General features: G+C 43.2%; 1 protein-coding gene across 4 annotated transcripts in view; it reads left to right on the top strand.

Moving 5' to 3' along the window:
* The window catches only part of WNT11 (Wnt family member 11), a 31,915-nt gene that overhangs the window by 18,465 nt on the left and 5,469 nt on the right, over window positions 1-7,981 (top strand). The gene's annotated exons all lie outside the window — the stretch shown is intronic.

Here is a 7,981-nt window from a genome sequence, read left to right as displayed (position 1 = left end):
TTTTGTTTTTAAGGTCTGTCATGCCAATGAAGTAAAAAAAGGAGCGTTTTTTTGTTGTGCTCCCTCATTTGGTCTACTCTGTCTTCAACCACCTTCCCATAACCTTTCTGGCCTTTTTCTAGGTACAGAGGTCAGTCCATGCCTGGACTGTATAGTGCAGTCCCCTATGTCCACAGCTCAGGAGTCTTTGATCTGGGCAGCTTCAGTTTTTCCCAGCCCTGCTTTCTGCCTCCAAAGGGATTTGGAAGGGGGAATATGCCACTAACACCCCCTTTTCCTATTCCTTGATTAAAATATTCATATTGATGCATTTTTGTGACAAAAAATGAGCAGTTTAGCAGCAAATCCAGGGAAAGTCCTTTTCCTCCTCCCTCTCCCCAAGGTCTGGAGTTTGATGGTTAAGTTGCAACACCTTGGATGGGTTGGAGTTTGCTGTATGCTGTAGGAAACAATCCTGCACTGCCAGGTGGGTGGAAAGGATAATCTAATTGGTGATCCCTCTAATGTGAGGGATCATATTATGCAGACTTATTGTGTGTTTTTCAGGCAGGAAAAGGAATTACTTTGTAGATGAACCATATGAAAATCCACTCAGAAAATGAGCCCCCTGTTACTCAAAAGCCTTTTAGAGCTCTTTCCTGAAAGGATTTCAAAGCCTTCTTTAGAACAAGCCTGAAACATTTTCTAGGACACTTTGGACATTCTTAACTTGTTGAAATTTAGAAATGGTTTGGAAATCTGCATGCCTCCAAGTGCTCAGGGTATGTCCAGATTTCAAAGTCATGGGACTAAACTCAAACCTGGGTTTGAGGCCTCTTTGAAATGCTGAAAAGCTGATTAAGGAGCTGATTTTTGCAACTGGTATCCAAGTCTCCTGCAAACAAGACTTACTGCCACACTGACTCCAGCCAAACTCTGCTTATATACCACCATCACACTTTCATAACCAATTAAAAATGGTCTGGAGAAAAGTCTAAAGAAGCTGATCTGTTAAGCTGCAAGTAAAACTTTCAATACAACAAATCAACCACTGGGAAAGAAATGTAAATATTCCCCTTCTCAGAGGTTTCTTGGACAAAAGCACTTTTCCAGCTTTTAATGAAGTAGTTCAGTTGCTCCTGCCTGAAAAAATCACTACCAGCTTTGAGTAAATGAAAAATAGTGGCAGATTATAAAATTGAGATCTCTTCTGTGAGAAAAGAAGCAAAAATATGAATCTTTTTTATAAGCAGGGTGCAATGTATCATGTTTCAAAAGCTATTTAAGGCTCCCTAATGAATCCAAGGAAAGGGAAATTCTGCCATGCCTGTAAAAGCATCCAGTCCCTGAAACCTTGCAGAGATAACAGAGCTGTTTATTACTGATCCTTCCCAGAGCAGTCTTGGAATCAAGCCAAATGTGGGAAGGAGTTCTCTTAGGCTGCAGAAATCAGGCTGCAGCAAACTGTGTGCTGCAGCCTGGCCAGGTTGATCAGTCACCACTCCTCAGCTGACTCCCTGTGGCAAGGAATGTGGCCACTCTCTGGTGGCTGCTCCTTGCTCACGTACCCTTTCTTTACTCCAATATAAAATATTAATCACAAATGCCTTAGGCTGGCATGCTTTCTTGGATATGAGCATACCTGGAACTGGCTGAGCATGCCTCTGCTGCTCAGTTTTCAGTGTTCAGTGGCAGCCCTTGATAGCACTTCTTTCCTGCTACCCCAAAATTATGCTTTGAATTTTGTTAAGGGGATTATTCAGCCTGTGGAAGAGAAGGCTCTGGGGAGACCTTAAAGCCCCTTCCAGTGCCTTTAGGGGCTCCAAGAGAACTGGAGAGGGACTTTGGACAAATGCCTGGAGTGACAGGACAAGGGAGAATGTCTTCCCACTGCTAGGGAACAGGGTTAGATGGGGTATTGGGAAGAAATTCTACCCTGTGGGGCTGTTTACTGGAACCTGTTGTTTAGAGAAGTTGTGGCTGCCCCGTCCCTGGACATGTTCCAGGCCATATTGGATGGGGCTTGGGACAGCCAGTGGAAAGTGTCCCTACTCATGGCACGGGGGTTGGAACAGGCTGATCTTGGGCTCCATTGTCCCCCTGTACAAGCACTGGTGAGGCTGCACCTTGAGAGCTGTGTTAGTGTTATTGCCCTTGCTCCAAGGCAGACTTTGAGGTGCTGCAGTGTGTCCAGAGAAGGGCTCTTGGAGGGGTCTGGAATATAAGTCATGGAAGGAGTGACTGAGTACTGGCATTGCTGAGTCTGGAGAAGAGGAGGCTCAGGGGAGACATTATCACACTCTACAAATCCCTGCAAGGAGATTGTGATCTGGCTGTGATTGGTGTCTCTGCCCAGGAAACCAGCAACAGGACAAGGAAATGGCTTCAAGCTGCCCTGAGGGAGATTGAAAAGATTTTCTCCAGTGATGGGATTCATTCAGCATTGAAACAGGCTTCCCAGGGAAGTCACCGGCCCTGGAAGTGTTTAAAAAATGAGTGAACATGGCACTTTGTGATATGGTTTACTGGACTTGGTGATGTTGAGCCCAGGGTTGGACTTTATGATCTGGGAGGCTTTTCCTGACCTTAATGATTCTATTCCATGATACTACGATCTCTAAGGTTCCCTTCCAACCCAAACCACTCTGTGATTCTTTGTTTATGAGGCCAATGAAATTTTTTGGCAGAAGCACTCATATGAAGCTGGAGGAGAGTAGCAGTTATGGGTAGACAACAGCATTTGACGTTTGTTTTCTGTTACAGCTTCTTTTAGTTTCTGTTAGTGAGGGCAGAGGGTAAGATAAGCTTTGAGTGAGTTATAATGTGTTCAGTGATGGTTGGTTTTGGAACAGTTATCAGATGTGCTACCATTTTTTTAATGAGATCTGACAAATTCTGAATAAGAAATAGCAAATAATGCTTTTGTGAGTGTCCCAGAAGGACAGGAGGGAACCTGCTGTAGCTAAAGATGCCCTTGTACATAGCAGGGGGCAGGTGGACTAGATCGCCTTTAAGGTTCCTTTCAGCCCAAACTATTCTATGATCCTATGAAGGTCAGAAAAACATTCACTTTCTGTTCCTCCCACTTTATTTAGGTGTTATTCCTTCTTTCCCAGGGCAACATGCTTGCAGCTGGTGCCCATTTCAGTAAGCAGGCTGGCCAGCTATGCATTTTTGGTAATCTTAGTTAATGTGTAGGGAAGATTGAATTCTTTCTCCTTTGAGAGACCTGGATTTGATCATAAAGTTTCCTGAAGAGATTGGTGAATAATAAATTTATTTGTAAAGATAATAATTTCACGCAGTAAAATTGTAATGGATAATGAATCTAGCTCTCTTAAAACTATTTAGTCCCTCTGCAAGCAAATGGCATTTGAGTTAGAGAAAATTGGGTCTGGGAATGATTTTCCATGGACCGTGATCTTTTCAGGAGCAAGATTGAGCTGACACCACCTAGGCTGTTACTGAAGACATTTCTCTACTCTGGTCTTAAAAGCAATTTCCCTAAGCAACCTGATCCAGGGTTTTACTATCCTCAGTGTTAGGCTTTTCTTAATCGAAATTTAGCTAAACATAATTTAAAATAAAATTAATAATTTCTTGTCCTCTTTCCTTGGCATATAAAGAACATTTTTTTCTCTCCCCTTGTAGCAATAATCTTTTATAGAGGGGAAGACACCTCTTTTAACATACTTGTCTAAATCAGTTCCTTCATTGTTTTCTACTTTCTGAACTGCTCCTCTGGCTCCCCTGGAAACATTCCACATTTAGCTGGATCTTTCTTAAAGTGTGCTGCCTTCCTTGCACTTTAATCCACTGTCACAAAATATCCTCAACTCCTTCGTCCCTAGCATTGTCCCCAAATTTTTAACCTCACTCTCAACTTCTCACTAATGAAAATACAGGCTAATTCCAGGATCTCTCTTGACATCTCCTCACTGACATATGCTGATAACTCTTTCTTGTACAGTTGTTTCGTGTCAGTCTCCAGTCATTCCTCGTGGATGAGAATGCAATTTAAAAGTAGATAAGATTCATCCCTCAAAATCTTACATGAAGCTGTGACCTTGATGTATTTTCAGGAATGTCCATTGTGTTATATATCTCCTGAGAGATTTGAATTATTTTTCACTTTCTTTCTTTTATATACTGCTGCATTACTTGACATTACTAGAGCAAGGGGCACCAAAGAAATAAAGAAGAATTTTATTTAAAAGAGAAAAAAAATTACATAGCAGTACTGTGTTCTGGGATTTGGGACTGCTGGAGTTCATGAAAGCAGATGGTTTCCCTGTGGTCAGAAAGGGCTGAGGGAATCACGCAGCCAAGGGGATGAGATGTCAAGGAAGGAACATCCCTTCCATCATCCCTAATGCAACAGCCCAGGTGCTGGCAGTGTAGGAGAAAAAGAACTACAGAGAGTGCTTAGATTTATGCTTTACTCCTGTAACAGCATCTCCCTCATCCACTGGGAGATGCCCTGGGCCAGTAAGGCAGTTGCTGTGCCCCAGAAGGAGTTTTTTATATCCTCCTTAAGAAGGATAGGAGTGATGGAGTGAGGTTCCAGGAGGTATCTCATGCCTGTCATTATATGTCATAATCATGAGTGACAGCGCAGAGTTGGCCTCAATTTGGATCCCAGGTGCCAGCTGTGCAACCAAAAAAATATGTATCCTATCTGCTGATGGGACAGAGCAAATAGGGATTCACAATGAAGTTGTGTGACATTGCTAAGTTGGTTTTCATCAATCTTAGAGGTCTTTTCCGGCCAAAATAATTCTATGATCTCCTCCATTTAAAATTAAAATCCCTACTCTCCAGCTGGGGGAAGACTCTTAGAAGATCTGGGGTGTCCTTCACCTCTGCTGAGTCTGTATGCAGTGCTTCTGCAAATGAGGGCTGGAAAGGGGACATTTGGGACAGGCATGTTGAGTGGGAGTTGTCTAGACAACACTGCTGACCTTGTGACAATGGTAAAAGCCTGTTCTGGAGCCAGAATTTTGGCTGGGATTACAGCTGAAGGATAATTTCTCAGCAGTCTTCCAAGTGCTTCTAGAGGTCACAGTGTTGTGTTACGATGCAGTCGCCTGCCTTCATGTTTTCTCTCCAAGGCTCAGGAGGAGGGCATTTCTCTGAGTGCTGGAATTGTGCTGGACCAGGCCCAAAACAAATGAGATTGAACTTAACCCATCAGTGGGGAGCCTGGTGAGATCACAACTGCAGGCTCCGAATCTGATGTTCAGGGCTGCTTCTGTGGGTAAACTCTGGACTTTGGAGTTCTTTGTCTTCCCCCACCGGCTGAGAAACTACCTGCTTCATCTTGTTTAATGAAAAATGAATCTAACTCATATCCAGGCCTATGCTTTAAAACAGAAAACAAAATCTCTGCTTAGTGGCATTGTCAGGAAATTTTTCTAAAAGCCCATACAGGTTTATGATGGGGTCAAAACTTTGTTTTGGCTATTCAACCCACCCATTCTGAATGTCCCCATTTCCTGATACCAAACTGAAGGAAGTTTGAGGATTTATTTAATAAGATTTTTCTTTTTCCTTTCTTTGTTTCAGACTGTGGGCAATGGGGAAGGTATATAGGTATATGGGAAGGCATATCTTCTACTAGAGTCACTTTTTTATTTTTCCTTTTTTTTTCTTTTTTTTTCCTTTCCTTTCAGGTCCCAGTGCAGCAGGCAGAAGAGTTTTGCTTTCTATTTGAATGGGGTAAATATCACTGCTGTGTGCTTTGGGTGTTTGGGGAGTGAATGTCCTCAGTGGTGAGCTGGAGTCAGAATGGACCCGTATTCCTTTTCTTGGCACTTTAGCGAGCTCCCAGCATGAAGTGACATGGATGCACTGCAGATTCCCCATCCTCCCTAGTGAACCCCCAGGAAACAACATTTCCATCCACTAGCAAAGCTGAGTGAGGTTGACAAATACCCTCCCCTCTTCCAATGTCAACACACCTATATTTGAACCTTTGCTCTGAATACTTGAAGCATTTATTAATACATTTATGAGAAGTCATCTGGAGATTTCTTGTGCAGGGGCCCCAGTTCACAGGGGCACTAACAAGGCCTTTGGTTCAGTGTTGGGCAAACACATTCAGTGTGGCTGCACACTTCAGCTTCAGTAGAGGCTTTAAATGGTTTTTAAATGTTTACACACACTCCTGAATGAGAGTGAGTTCAGGGGCCATTAAACACTGAACCTGTAGAGGAATGTGAATCAGAATAACAAACAGGAGGCAGAAAAACTTAAAGAAGAGCAAGAACAAAATCTCAACGCTTCACTAATCTCAAACTTCTCCTAAAGCATTACCTCATGAGCAGTTCCTGTAATTCTCATGGATTTGTTTTCATCTATTAACAGTTGCTTAGCTCAAGGGTCCAACTTATGCTCCTCTCTCCTCTTCTGGCCCCAAAGCAGCCTTAGAGTGTTTCTGTCCAAAATAGACACAAAATAGCCACACAGAATAAGATTTAGGAGAGATGTCAGCAATTACCCCACTCAATAAAGCACCTTTCTTACATCAGTTTCAAAAGGCCATCAAGTTCACAGCCCCATGGTGTTGGGTACACAACAAAAAGGCACGAGTCTGACCGAACAGGAACACCTCCATCCTAGGTTGTCTTTGCAGTCTGTGGTGAAATGGTGTCTCTAGGACATGGTTCATTGCATTCAAAATTCAATGCCTGGTACACTTTCATGTCCAGTGAATAGTGGAGTGTTTTAAGAAATGGGATAGATGTTTTTTGATGACAGATATGAAATGGTAATCTATGGATCAATGAAAGAGATTCCTCAATTAAGGAGTTGCTTCTGAAAACCTCAAACCATTCACTGAGAGAGAGCCAGTACAATAGCTGATTTATCCCACTGAGCCTGTCTTTAATTAAAAGCAGAAGCAAAACAAGCTGTGAAAGTCTGTTTGGTACTGGGTGACTTGTCATCCTACCCTGTAGCTCCTGCCACACTTTCTGTTCAGGAATAAAGGTGTTTTGGGGCCAATTGCCCAGCTGCTCGTGCCGTGGTGGGAGAAAATCAAAGGGAGAAAGGTGCACAGTCCAGCCCTGCTAGTATTGATGGTGATATCCCTGATAGGATCAGTGCTGCATAGTGCCTGTAACAGCCTGCTCAGCATTCTTCCCAGCCTGGCATCCTTGGCATGGAGACTGTTCAAATACTGTTTGGCTGTAGGGTTCCTCCTTTGCCCTTTTCAGGTTAGGCAGTGGTGGACAAATAGCAGTGTTTGTTCTTTAGAGTGTCATCTTCCTCTGTGGTGGTGTTCACAGGGTTCCCAGGATGAGGGAAGAGATCAGAATCTTGACTCCATGTTTCAAAAGGCTGATTTACTATTTTATGATATATATTATATTAAAAGAAAATAATATATTAAAACTATAGTAAAAGAATAGAAGAAAGGATTTCATCAGAAGGCTAGAAAAGAAATAGAAAGGAATGAATAATAAAATCTTGTCACAGCCTCAACACAGGTGGCTGTCATTGGTCATCAAATAAAAACAATTTCACATGCTGGGTAAACAATTCTCCAGATCACATTTCAAAGCAGCACAACATGGAGAAGCTGAAGCTTCTCAGCTTCTCAGGAGAAAAGATCCTGGCAAAAGGATTTTTCACAAATATGTCTGTGACATTCCTCCATCTCCTTTCAGACGGTTTTGGAGCCTGCCTGGGAACATCAATTGTTTGGAATGATTGGTTCTTCTTGTGGATGTATTCCAATAGCTTTGCTTGCCTGCTCATGTGGGGGTAGACTGGCCCAGCAGACAAGCAGCCTGGATGCTGCCAGGCCCAAACTGAGAGTCAGAACAGGAATTTAATGTTATTTTGGGTGTCCTGGCAGGTGATTGCAGCCCAGGGCTTCCCCTGGTACCCTTGCAGGCGCAGGGGGCTGTTGGTGCTCTCTGTGCTGGCTGTGCTGGCTTCACCCAGTGCCTTGCAGAGCTGCCAGGCCCAGCAGCACCACACAGCAGTGGTTTGGGGA

Source organism: Geospiza fortis, unplaced genomic scaffold (genome assembly GCF_000277835.1).
Source record: "Geospiza fortis unplaced genomic scaffold, GeoFor_1.0 scaffold154, whole genome shotgun sequence".
NCBI classification, from domain to species: Eukaryota; Metazoa; Chordata; class Aves; order Passeriformes; family Thraupidae; genus Geospiza; species Geospiza fortis.
The sequence above is the reverse complement of the archived record's forward strand: the minus strand, read 5'-3'. Positions and strand labels throughout refer to the sequence as shown.